The sequence below is a fragment of the Gorilla gorilla genome, chromosome 1 (genome assembly GCF_029281585.2).
Source record: "Gorilla gorilla gorilla isolate KB3781 chromosome 1, NHGRI_mGorGor1-v2.1_pri, whole genome shotgun sequence".
NCBI lineage: Eukaryota > Metazoa > Chordata > Mammalia > Primates > Hominidae > Gorilla > Gorilla gorilla.
Genome location: NC_073224.2, coordinates 230,968,404 through 230,981,823, shown reverse-complemented (window position 1 = coordinate 230,981,823; position 13,420 = coordinate 230,968,404).

Here is a 13,420-nt window from a genome sequence, read left to right as displayed (position 1 = left end):
TTTTGAGACGGAGTCTCGCTCTGCAGCCCAGGCTGGAATGCAGTGGCCCAATCTCGGCTCACTGCAAGCTCCACCTCCCAGGTTCACACCATTCTCCTGCCTCAGCCTCCCGAGTAGCTGGGACTACAGGCGCCCGCCACCACGCCCAGCTAATTTTTTGTATTTTTAGTAGAGATAGGGTTTCACTGTGTTAGCCAGGATGGTCTCGATCTCCTGACCTCGTGATCTGCCTGCCTTGGCCTCCCAAAGTGCTGGGATTACAGGTATGAGCTACTGGCCCTGAGGCCACATCTTTATACTTCTCATTTTATTGGCTGCATAATAATCCATAGAAGAGGCCAGGTATGATGGTTCACACCTGTGATCCCAGTGCTATGGGAGGCCGAGGTGGGAGGATTGCTTGAGCCCAGGAGTTTGAGACCAGCCCAGGCAACATAGTGAAACTCCATCTCTACAACATTACAAAAATTAGCTAGGCATGGTGGTGTGCACCTACAGTCCCAGCTACTCCACAGGATCACTTGAGCCCGGGAGATCAAGGCTGCACTGAGCCATGATCACACCACTGCACTCCAGCCTGGGTGACAGAGCAAGACCCTATCTTAATAGATAAGTAAATAAACAACAGCCAGTTTATTCTCTTCCAGTTCAGGTGGTCAGAAGTCTGAAGTCTCGGTGGAGACAGGGCCACACTCTCTCTGGAGGCTGTAGGGGAGGATCCTTCCTAGCCTCTTCCACCTTCTGGTGGCTCCAGGCACTCCTTGGCTTGTGGCCACATCACTCTGTGGGAGACTAAAATCTGCCACCCCAAAATATGTTTCTTTGCATATTTTGAGATGGCTCTTTAGATAAGCTGCAGACACAGGAATACCTCTGAAAAGTTGTTCTTTTGTAAAAACCATACACCTGTAAAGAAGTTCTAGGCCGGGCGCCATGGCTCCCAGCACTTTGGGAGGCCAAGGCAGGCAGATCACTTGAGGTCAGGACTTCGAGACCAGCCTGGCCAACATGGTGAAACCCTGTCTCTACTAAAAATACAAAAATAATTAGCCAGCCATGGTGGCAGGCGCCTGTAGTCCCAGCTACTCGGGAGGCAGAGGCAGGAGAATTGCTTGAACCCGGGAGGCAGACGTTGCAGTGAGTTGAGACTGCGCCATTGTACTCCAGCCTGGGCAACAGAGCGAGACTCTGTCTCAAAATAAATGAATAAATAAATGAAAAAATAAAGGAGCTCTATGTGAGTAAGCAGTGGATGCAAGCAGAGGCTTTCTCTAAGGCTCCTTATCAACCTAAAGATGGGTCTAGGAAAGATCCTATCAGAGGAAAAGAGACTCACAGGCAACCGCCCAGATAGATTGCCACAGACCATCACCTGTTCTGCTGAGGGCAGTTCCAAAATTACCTGAGAGCCGTTATCTGCAGCTTTTCACTCACTGTGCACTCACGCCTCCCTCACCTCCCCATAGCTTGTCACCCCTCCCTGCAGAACCTCCAAACCCGCTTCCGATGCTATAAAAACTTCAATCATCTAGGCCGGGAGCGGTGGCTCACGCCTGTAATCCCAGCACTTTGGGAGGCCGAGGTGGGCGGATCACGAGGTCAGGAGATTGAGACCATCCTGGCTAACACGGTGAAACCCCGTCTCTACTAAAAATACAAAAAATTAGCGGGGTGTGGTGGTGGGCGCCTGTAGTCCCAGCTACTTGGGAGGCTGAGGCAGGAGAATGGCCAGAACCCAGGAGGCGGAGCTTGCAGTGAGCCGGGATCGCGCCACTGCACTCCGGCCTGGGTGACAGAGCGAGACTCCTTCTCAAAAAAAAAAAAAAAAACTTCAATCATCTGACCCTTTTGCAAGCTTTTTTTTTTTTTTTTTTTTTGAGACAGGAGTCTTGCTCTGTCGCCCAGGCTGGAGTGCCTTGGTGTGGTCTCGGCTCACTGCAACCTCTGCTTTCTGGGCTCAAGTGATCCTCCCGCCTCAGCCTCAGGAGGAGCTGGGACTACAGGTGCCCACCACCATGCCCTGCTAGTTTTTGTGGAGATGGGATTTTGCCATGTTGCCCAGGCTGGTCTCAAACTCCTGGGCTCAAGCCATCTGCCCACCTTGTCCTCCCAAAATGTCGGGATTACAAGCGTGAGCCATCGCCTCCGGCCTGGGATTAGGATTTGGACGTATCTTTTTAGAGGCCACCATTCAACTCACTACATGTGGGAAATGGTTTCTTCTAATCCTAAACTTTCTCCCTCTCCTGCGTGTACACTTTTTCATCCTTGTCTTTCTGTCCTGGGAAAAAGTAACCATCTCTATTCCCTCTCATAGAGGATTTTGGGGATTCACGTGGGGTTACTCCTCACACTAGGTGCTTTTCAAGATAGAGGGCTAACTACCGAGAGTGGGTATTTATCTAGAGAGATAGAGGCTTTTGGAGCAGGAGCACCCTAGGTAGTGGTGGATGGGGCAGGGCCCAGCTCCATCCTGCTGAGCACCCCCGAGAGGGTAACCTATTTGCAAAGCTTTTACTCGTCTCTAAACCACTTTTGCTAAAACGTCTATTTTTAGCTTCACAACTTCTCTGAAGTTGGAGTAACAAACCTCATTTTTACAGAAGAAACAAACTGAAGGGTTGGGGGCAGGGCTGCATTTCAGGGCCCCCAGAAGGGGAGGCTGAGCCCCCCCCACAGCCCCAAGGACAGACTTTCCAGGGCAGGGCTGGGAGAATAAGGCCTCGCTTTCTGGAGTTTTGCGCCTCCCTCTTCTGGGGCTCTGCCTCTGCCTGCCCCTCAACCTCAACCGTTGTCTTCAGGGTTTTTGTTTGTTTGTTTGTTGTTTTTTTGAGACAGAGGCTCGCTTTGTCATCCAGGCTGGAGTGCAGTGGCGCGATCGTGGCTCACTGCAACCTCTGCCTCCTGGGTTCAAGCGATTCTTGTGCCTCAGCCTCCCGAGTAGCTGGGATTACAGGCACCCACCAGTATGCTTGGCTAATTTTTTTGAATTTGTTTTTATTTTTAGTGGAGACGAGGGCTCACTATGTTTCCTAGGCTAGTCTTGAACTCCTCAGTTTAGACAATCCTCCTGCCTCACCCTCCCAAAGTGCTAGGATTACAGGTGGGAGCCACCGTGCCTGGCCTCCCTTCTTTCTTTCTTTCATTGCTCAAGTTGTTCTAGCTTTGGCCACTGGAAGCTTTTTCAGTTCATCGCTGTGACCCCCTAGATATGCACCCATCATTGTGGTGTTTTGTTTGGAAGCATTTCTTTTCTTTCTGGAACTTTAAGATGCTCCAGTTTTATCTGTCCGTTTCTTGCCCTCATCCTAGAATTGCCAATTTCCCCAGGGAGCCCTGGTTCCTTTTGTGGAGGAAAATGGTATCAGAAACCAAGATCCAAGCCAGGCACGGTGGCTCACACCTGTAATCCCAGCACTTTGGGAGGCCAAAGCAGGTGGATCACCTGAGGTCAGGAGTTCAAGACCAGCCTGACCAACATGGTAAAACCCCATCTCTACTAAAAATACAAAAATTAGCTGGGCGTGGTGGTGGGCGCCTGTAATCCCAGCTACTTGGGAGGCCGAGGCAGGAGAATCGCTTGAACCAGGGAGGCGGAAGTTGCAGTGAGCCGAGACTGTGCCATTGTACTCCAGCCTGGGCGACAAGAGCAAAACTCTGTCTCAAAAAAAGAAAAAAAAAAGGAAACGAAAATCAAGATGCTGGTGTGCTGGTACATTCTCCTTGCTCCTGGGGTGTTGTTGCTTCTAGGTCTTTCCATTTGACTGAGCAAGGAAATGTACGTGTGTCTATTGCAGGCTTTTTCACATGTGAATCACAGTCCCGCCACTCCCCGGCTCAGCCTGGAACCTTCCCTCTGCTTTTCAGTGCTCTTTTGGTCAAATCCAAATCCTCAGCTGCCCCCTCCCGGATCCTCCTTGCTATCTGCACCCAACTTGGGCCTCCCTGCCTCCAGCATGCCACCACTGCCCAGGGCCTTTGCACCATTTCTTCCCAAAGCCTGCGATGCTCTGGCCTTCGAGACCCACGCGGCTTCTTCTCCGTCAGTTCATCCAGGTCCGTGCTCAGCTCCAGTGTCCTGACCTCAGGGAGGCCTTCCTAGCTCTGTAGTCCCCCTTCCCCTGTCTCTCCCCTCCTATCTTACATTTCGTGGCAGCACAACACTGTATCTTATTTTTATTCTTCTTAGTTTCTCTTCCTTACTAAGTATAAACTCCAGGGGGTTGCGGGGGCAGCAGGCCTGGGGCTTGTCCGGTGCTGCATCTCCAGAGCCCAACTGCAACAGGTACAGCTTGCTGCAAGATACACACTTGCTGAATGAATCAGTGTTGCAAAGCCCGGGTCACCTCCAGTGTATGGAGGGCATGAGGTTGAATCCAGGTGCCTGACCCCAAACTCTGCTGCTCCCCCACTTCCTCCACCACCTCTTGAACTTTGTATCAGAAGCAGGACTAGGGATTCATTGAACCCTCCCCCAGCCCTGGGTCAGAGGGTACATTATTGTTCCCTTGTGCCAGATGGGGAAACTGAGGCAGAAGTGACTCCTTCACGGTCACACAGCCGACAGATGGTGGGGCAGGGATGTGAACCCTAGGTAGCCTGGGTTTTGAGTATGTGTGTTTTACAGAAAGAATTTCTGGGGAGCCCCCCTCTAGCTGGACCCAGAAACACAATCTTCACCAGCTCATTCCTGCCCTGGCGTCCTGGTGCACCTGGCCACCTCTGTGCTGTCTGCTGTGGCCCAGAATCAAGTACAAGGGGCACCATCCCCTCCACCTGCAAAACCCACAACCCCTGACTCTCTAAGTCATTCTCCAGCCCATCGGTCACAACCTGGGGATGGAGGGCACAAGGCCAGAGACTCCCAGCTCCTTTTCCCCAGGTATTCCCACCTGGCCACCTCTCAGCCCTCCTTGGAACCTGAGTTCTTGCAAGTCAGACTTTCTAGGAGTGGAATCTGACCTTGGCTTTGTTCTCTAACCATCTGCTCCACCCTTTCTTTGCCATCAACTTCACGTGATCCAGGGCAGCAGCTTTCTAGTTGTGTTGACTGGAACCTACAGTAAGAAATGCATCTGACATCTTGACTTCACACACACTCACACCTAGGAATGGAACCAAAGCCTGGGGGAGCAACACCCGCCCTTACTACAGGGAGTGCAGCCTGACACTGTCTTTCTGTTCTATTTTTTAATTTAACTTAATTTAATTAACTTGTTTATTTTGAACCAGAGTCTCACTCTGTTGCCCAGGCTGGAGTGCAATGGTGCGATCTTGGCTCACTGCAATCTCCACATCCCGAGTTCAAGCAATGCTGGTGCCTCAGCCTCCTGAGTAGCTGGGACTACAGGCATGCACCACCATGCCCAGCTAATTTTTGTATTTTTAGTGGAGACAGGGTTTCACCATGTTGCCCAGGCTGGTCTCGAACTCCTGATTTCAGGTGATCCACTTGCCTCAGTCTCCCAAAGTGCTGGGATTACAGGCGTGAGCCGCCGTGCCCAGCCTCTGTTCTATTTTTTTAAAACTTGGCCGGGCGCCATGGCTCACGCCTGTAATCCCAGCACTTTGGGAGGCCGAGGCGGGTGGATCACAAGGTCAGGAGATCAAGACCATCCTGGCTAACACGGTGAAACCCTGTCTCTACTAAAAATACAAAAAATTAGCCGGGCGCAGTGGCGGGTGCCTGTAGTCCCAGCTACTCAGGAGGCTAAGGCAGGAGAATGGTGTGAACCCGGGAGGCGGAGCTTGCAGTGAGCTGAGATAGTGCCACTGCACTCCAGCCTGGGCGAAAGAGCGAGACTCTGTCTCAAAAAAAAAAAAAAAACTTGACCCACTGAATGGTTCTCCAGCACACTAGCGTGTCACAACCTGCTGTTGCTGCTATTGAAAAATGCTTTTGGCCAGGCATGGTGTCTCATGCCTGTCATCCCAGCACATTGGGAGGCCAAGAAAGGTGGATCACTTGAGCCCAGGAGTTCAAGACCAGCCTGGGCAACATAGTGAGACCTCGTCTCCAAAAACAAAAAAATTAGCCGGGCGTGGTGGCATACACCTGTGGTCCCAGCTACTTGGGAGGCGGTGATGGGAGGAGGATTGCTAGAGCCAATAGGTCAAGCCATGGTCACACCACTGCACTCCAGCCTGGGGAACAAAATCTGTCTCAAAGAATAGAAAAGAAAGAAGAGAAAGGAAGAAAAGAAAGAGAAAGAAGGAAAGGCCAGGCATGGTGGCTCATGCCTGTAATCCCAGCACTTTGGGAGGCCAAGACAGGTGGATCGCCGGAGGTCAGGAGTTCGAGACCAGCCTGGTCAACATGGCGAAAACCCATCTCTACTAAATATACAAAAAATTAGCTGGGATTACAGGTGCGTGACACCACACCCAGCTACTCGGGAGGCTGAGGCAGGAATTGCTTGAACCTGGGAGGTGGAGGTTGCAGTAAGCTAAGATCACGCAACTGCACTCCAGCCTGGGCGACAGAGTGAGACTCCATCTGAAGAAAGACAGAAAGTGAGAGAGAGAGAGAGAGGGGAAGGAAGGGAGGGAGGGAGGGAGGGAAGGAAGGGAAGAAAGATTAAAAAAATAAATAAATAACTCTTCTAGAGCAGAAACATCCAATCCTGCAAAGCCCAAAGATGCCGTTCTAGAATATAACTAAGATAGCTCAAAAACTCACATTTTCTGAGGGTGCCCTCTGTGTCAGGTACAGTTATAAACATTTTACATATATTAATTCATTTAATCCCAACAGCAGTTCTGAAAGTTGAGCACCATTATTAGTGTCCCCAGGCTACAGATGAGGAAGCAGAGGCGTAGAGAGGTTAAGTCACCTAAGGTCACACAGCTCCACAGTGGCAGGGCCAGGCAGTTTGGTTCCAAAGAAGGTGCTCTTAACCCCTAAGCTTCACTATACTTTTCCTGGCCAAAGCAAAAGGGTAAAGACTCGAGCTGGGTAGTTTCTGCCTCGCCTGGAAGGAAGAGACCCACACCCAGCAAAGTGGGCTTCCTGCCAGGATGGGGCATGGAGGCAGTGTCTGGAGTCCCTTGTGCAGGGGCTGAAGAAGTGGGCTTCTCACACTTGCAGCCCCCACTCCCTGGGTGCTCAGAGTGTCTGCCCTGTGATAACCCTTCTTGTGGGCATACGTGGGTGGTGGTGGTGAAGCCACTCCGGGTTGAGCAAAACAAAAATGTTTGCAGCATTTGTGAGAAGAAGCTGTGAGTTGCTTGGCTTTTGGAGGGGAAGTTCTGCAGGGACGTTCTGCAGGAGAGGGTTACAGGAAAGAAGAAAGCCTGGGCTGGAGTGGTGGCTCACGCCTGGAATCCCAGCACTTTGGGGGGCTTGAGTCAGGAGGATCACCTGAGGTCAGGAGTTTGAGACCAGCCTGGCCAACGTGGTGAAACCCTGTCTCTACTAAAAATACAAAATTAGCTGGGCGTGGTGGCGGGCGCCTGTAGGTAGTCCCAGCTACTTGGGAGGCTGAGGCAGGAGAATCACTTGAACCCAGGAAGCGGAGGTTGCAGTGAGCCGAGATCTCACGACTGCATTCCAGCCTGGATGACGAGGAAGACTCCGTCTTAAATAAATAAATAAATAAATAAATAAATAAATAAATAAATAAATAAAAATGTAACCTTCAAGAACAGCCATCATCATTCTTCAAGTTCCTGATAGAATCGCCTGCTGCCTTCCTCTATGCAGTTTCTGAGCTCTCTAGCTTTATTTTTAACTGTTGTCATGTGTGCCTTGGAGGAAGCTACCTCAAGTTCCCTTTGAATTGTCAAAAAAAATGAACTAGTTGCAGTGGAGAATGGACAGCAATCCTAGAAGAAAAAAGGCCCCTTAGCTGCAAGAAAGTCAACCAACATGCATTACTTACATCAGCTCTGGGGCCTTCCGCTCCTTTCTCAGGAAATTAATACTGATTGGGAAATACTTTGGCCCCATTTGATGGAAGAGAAAAGAGGTGTTAGTCATTAAAGGGTGCGGCTGGTCAGTGGAGAACAGGCTTGGACGGGCAGAAGCACACTGCAGGCCCTTCCGCAGAGCTTGCCCAGACCTCCAGGCCTATTTTTCTTTTCTTTTCTTTTCTTTTTTTTTTTTTTTTTTTGAGACGGAGTCTTGTTCTGTCACCCAGGCTGGAATGCAGTGGCGCAACCTCGGCTCACTGCCACCTCCGCCTCCTGGGTTCAAGTGATTCTCCTGCCTCAACCGGTAGCTGGGATTACAGGCGCCCACCACCACATCTGGCTAATTTTTGTATTTTAGTAGAGATGAGGTTTCACCCGTTGGCCAGTCTAGTCGCGAACTCCTGACTTCAGGCGATCCACCTGCCTCGGCCTCCTGAAGTGCTGGGATTACAGGCGTGAGCCACCGCTTGCCCAGCTTGAATGTTAAATTTAGCTTAAGCTTCCTGGCACCCCAAGCAAAAGAGAGGGTCATGATAAGTCCCTAGGGTCACGGTTTCAAAAAGGAAGTGTATCAGGTTTTCGGGAAAGTGAAACTTCTATTTTATTTATTTATTTATTTATTTTTTTGAGGTGAAGCTTCGCTCTTGTTGCCTAGGCTGGAGTGCAATGGCATGATCTCGGCTCACTGAGGCAATTCTCCTGCCTCAGTCTCCCAAGTAGCTGGGATTACAAGTGCCTGCCACCAGGAATGGCTAATTTTTTTTTTTTTTTTGAGACGGAGTTTCGCTCTTGTTGCCCAGGCTGGAGTGCAATGGCATGATCTTGGCTCACTGCACCTCTACTTCCTGAGTTTAAGCAATTCTCCTGCCTCAGCCTCCTGAGTAGCTGGGATTACAGGTGCCCGCCACCACGCTCAGCTAATTTTTTGTATTTTTAGTAGAGATGGGGTTTCACCTGTTGGCCAGCGTGGTTGTGAACCCCTGACCTCAGGTGATCCACCTGCCTAGGCCTCCCAAAGTGCTGGGATTACAGGCATGACACTGTGCCTGGCCATATTTTTATTTTTTATTTTTTATTTTTTTATTTTTATTTTTATTTTTAGTAGAGATGGGGTTTTGTCACGTTGGCCAGGCTGGTCTCGAACTCCTGGCCTCGGGTGATCCGCCCACCTCAGCCTCCCAAAGTGCTGGGATTACAGGCGGGAGCCACCGCACCTGGCCGAAAGTGAAACTTCTTAGGACGGAGGCCTAACGAGACCCATGGCATGGTGAAAGTAGCAAGGATCTGGAAGAAGTTATTATAATAGATATTTATAGACTGTGTGGCCCTGAAAAAGGACTCAACTTTCCTGAGCCTCAGTTTTCTCATCCGTAAATTGGGGATAAGATTTACCTTGCTGGGCAGTTGTGCGTATCAGGGAGAAAATATAACTTCTCCTCAGCCCCGGTAAGTTCATAGTTGGGACAGCCTGCCGTAACAAAAGCAGATTCACGTGAAAACCAAGCAAGTTTATTAACAGATGCAGTGCACATCACGAGGCAGAAACCTCAATGAAAGGTGACCCGAAGCAGTGGCTCAGAACTCTGGCTTACCCAGAATCTTTGACAAAGAAGAATGAATTTTCAAGAAGTGACAAGACAAGGGAAAGCAGTTTTAGGCTTCCAGAGGTGGGGAACTGTGGGAAGGTAAACATATGGGAGAAAAGGAATGGAGGAAGGTTTGTTTGTAGACTCTTCTGGTGCCTCCGAGCTGATAAGCGTTGTCTCCAGTAAAGTAGAATTTATGTCCTGTATTTAGGCATGTAAAAAGTCAAGACTGAGCCAGGTGTGGTGGCTCACGCCTGTGGTCCCAGCACTTTGGGAGGCCGAGGCGGGCGGATCACCTGAGGTCAGGAGTTGGAGACCAGCCTGGCCAACATGGTGAAACCCTATCTCTACTAAAAATACAAAAATTAGGGCCGGGCTTGGTGGCTCACGCCTTTAGTCCCAGCTACTCAGAAGACTGAGGCAGGAGAATCGCTTGAACCAGGGAGGCGGAGGTTGCAGTGAACCAAGATCGCACCACTGCACCCCAGCCTGGGAGACTCCATCTCAAAAAAAAAAAAAAAAAAAAAAAAAAAAATTAGCTGGGCATGGTGGCGGGCACCTGTAGTCCCAACTACTTGGGAGGCTGAGGTGGGAGAATTGCTTGAACATGGGAGGTGAAGGTTGCAGTGAGCCGAGATCGTGTCATTGCACTCCAGCCTTGGTTACAAAAGCGAGACTCCGTCTAAAAAAAAAAAAAAGTCAAGACTGGCAGGGCATGATGGTTCACAGCTGTAATCCCAACACTTTGGGAGGCTGAGGCTGGCAGATTGCTTGAGTCCAGGAGTTTGAGACCAGACTGGGTGACATGACAAAACCCTGTCTCTACAAAAAAATTAGCCCATGCCTGTAGTCCCGACTACTTGGCAGGCTGAGATGGGAGGGTCACTTGGGCCTGGGAGACAGAGGTTGCAGTGAGTTGAGACTGCACCACCGCACTCCAGCCTGGGTGACAGAGTGAGACCCTGTCTCAAAATAATAATAAAACAATAATCATCTTTTAAAAGTTAAGATTACAACAAATCTAGTTTACAGATCTTAACTTTTATTCATGATTCTACTTATTATTATTATTATTATTATTATTATTATTAGAGACGTGGTCTCACTTTGTCACCCAGGCTGGATTGCAGAGGTGAGATCACAGCTCACTGCAACCTTGAATTTCTGGGCTCAAGGGATCCTCCTTCTACCTCAGCCTCCCAAGTAGCTAAAACTGCAGGCACATGCCACCATGCCTGGCTAATGTTTTATTTTTTGTAAAGATGAGGTCTCACTATGTTGCTCAGGCTGGTCTTGATCCTCTAGCCCCAGCCTCCCAAAGTGTTAGAATTCCAGGTGTGAGTCATCCTGGCCTACTAATGAGTCTAAAATTGGGAGTCCCTCAGAACCAGGACAGGTTCAAAGGGCTTCAGCCAGTAACACAGTCAGAGTGTTTATGGATGGAAAACAGAAGTAAGCTATAGAGCTTAATTGGTTACAGTGTTTGCTTTGTTTGAATCAGTTGGCCACCTAAGATCTACTAAAGCTCAGCTGCTATAACTGACAAAAACTCAGCTATTTGCTACATGTATATACTCTTAAGTTAATTAGTTTCATTTACCATGAATGACTCCATATTGGTTTGGTCTGTTGGACCCGGTACAGGGGTCTTGTCCCAATCAATGGCCTCCTGCAAATTTTATTTAACAGGCAGAAAAGGGGAGAGGATAGAAAGATCTCTTCATCTGCTTGCTACTTCTTAATTGCCTTAAGTTCAAAAATATTTACGTCAAAGAGGTATATTTTGGGGGGACATATTCTGGTTTCCTTCATGGGGATCAAAGAGAACAATATGTAAGGCACATCTTAGCGCTTGACAACTTGGCATGCCTCCATTCTCCCGGCAGCATCTTGCATAGTAAAAAGCATGATTTGAATTGCTGTCAGCAAATACATATTCAATGAAGAATTCCTTTGGAAGATGCAAAACCATTCGTCATCTGGCTGTTTCTTGAAACAAACTCTAGAGAGCAGAGGGCAGCGTTGAAAGTGCAGCCTAGCAAAAGCATGGTTAGGGCCAGGTGTTAGGAAACCTTAGGACGGGCTGCTCACTCAGGACAGGCTGCTCACTCGGCCGTCAGAGTTCCTTCTGAAACGTCCGTTTGTCTTCTGGCTCTTGGCATCCTTGAAACAGGCTAGAGACCGCTGCTAAGGCTCAGTGATCTGAGCCTGGGGTAAGCAAGAGAGGCTGTGAGCCTCAGACACTCCACTAGAAAGGATATTAGTGTGCATTCCTGGGGACAGGCCCAACGTTCCTTCCAAAAGGGACCTGTGGTCCTTCCTGGCTCCTCTGCAAGTGTCCACTGGAGAATACAGAATCTGCAGCCTGCATCTTAGAAAACCTGGACCAGGCCGGGCGCAGTGGCTTATGCCTGTAATCCCAGCACTTTGGGAGGCTGAGGCGGGCAGATCACCCGAGGTCTGAGTTTGAGACCAGCCTGGCCAACATGGTGAAACCTCGTCTCTACTAAAAAATACAAAAATTAACCAGCCATGGTGGCACGCATCTGCAGTCCCAGCTACTTGGGAGGCTGAAGCACGAGAATCGCTTGAACCCAGGAGGCCAAGGTGGCAGTGAGCCAAGATCATGCCACTGCACTCCAGCCTGGGTGACAGAGCAAGACCCTGTCTCAACAAACAAACAAACAAACAAAAAAAGCAAAAACAAAAAAAAACTGGAACAATTTAGCAAGCCACTCCATCTTACCCAAGCCCTCTCCCCCTTCCTGGCTGGAATAATGGCCTCTGGGCCTCTCTCTCTCTTTTTTTTTCAAAGCAGAATCTCACTCCGTCACCCAGGCTGGAGTGCAGTGGCACAGTTATGGCTCACTGCAGTCTCAACCTCCAGGGCTCAGGTGATCCTCCCACCTCAGCCTCCCGAGAATCTGGAACTACAGGTGCACACCACTAAACCCGGCTAATTTTTTCTATTTTTTTGTAGAGACTGGGTTTTGCCATATCACCCAGGCTGGTCTCAAACTCCTGGCCTCAAAGGATCCTCCAGCCTCGTCCTCCCAAAGTGCTGGGACTACAGGCCTGAGCCATCATGCCTGGCCTGGGCCTCTGCTTATTGCAGCCTCTGGAGCCAGCACGGGGCCCAAGGTGGTCCTGAGAGGCCCAGGCATGTCTTGGGTAGAAAAAGTCCTTCTCTAAGCCTCAGATCCCTCATCTGTCCAAGGGACCAGTAACAGCTCCTTTCCCTCCCAGGCTGGATTGAAGAGGATCCTTGAAGCCATTGTTTCACTAAGCAATTGACTGGCTCACCCTTCACCCTATCCTGGGAGGGCATGAAGCCACTGTTGTAATCTCAGGGGTGAGCTCACCCACCACCCCCATACTCTTGGGCCACCAAAGCCTGGAGGTCGCTGCTGTCAACCCAGGGCTGAGCAAGGAGGGACTTAGGCCCTGGGCTGCCTCCCCTAGCCTCTCACTCATGCCTGCTGTAGGGGAGGAGACAGTGGCCTCCCTCTACCCTCTAAATTCCTTGGCTGGGCTACACATTAAATTTACATAAGGCAGATTAACAAGAGAAAAACCATGTGTAACTACGACCTATGCATGGGAATCCCACAAAATACAAGACTGGATGAAGGCTCAGATGAATAAAGCTCATATAACATCCTACAAGGGACAGGAAACATTCCTTCAGAAAGGAATAGGGGCTTGGGTCAAGTGTGGTGGTTCACGCCTGTAATCCCAGCACTTTGGGAGCCTGAGGCGGGTGGATCATGAGGTCAGGAGTTCAAGACCAACCTGGTGAACATACCCCACCTCTACTAAAAATACAAAAATTAGCCAGGCATGGTGGTGTGCACCTGTAGTCCCAGCTACTCAGGAGGCTGAGGCAGGAGAATCACTTGAACCCAGGAGGCTGAGGCTGTGGT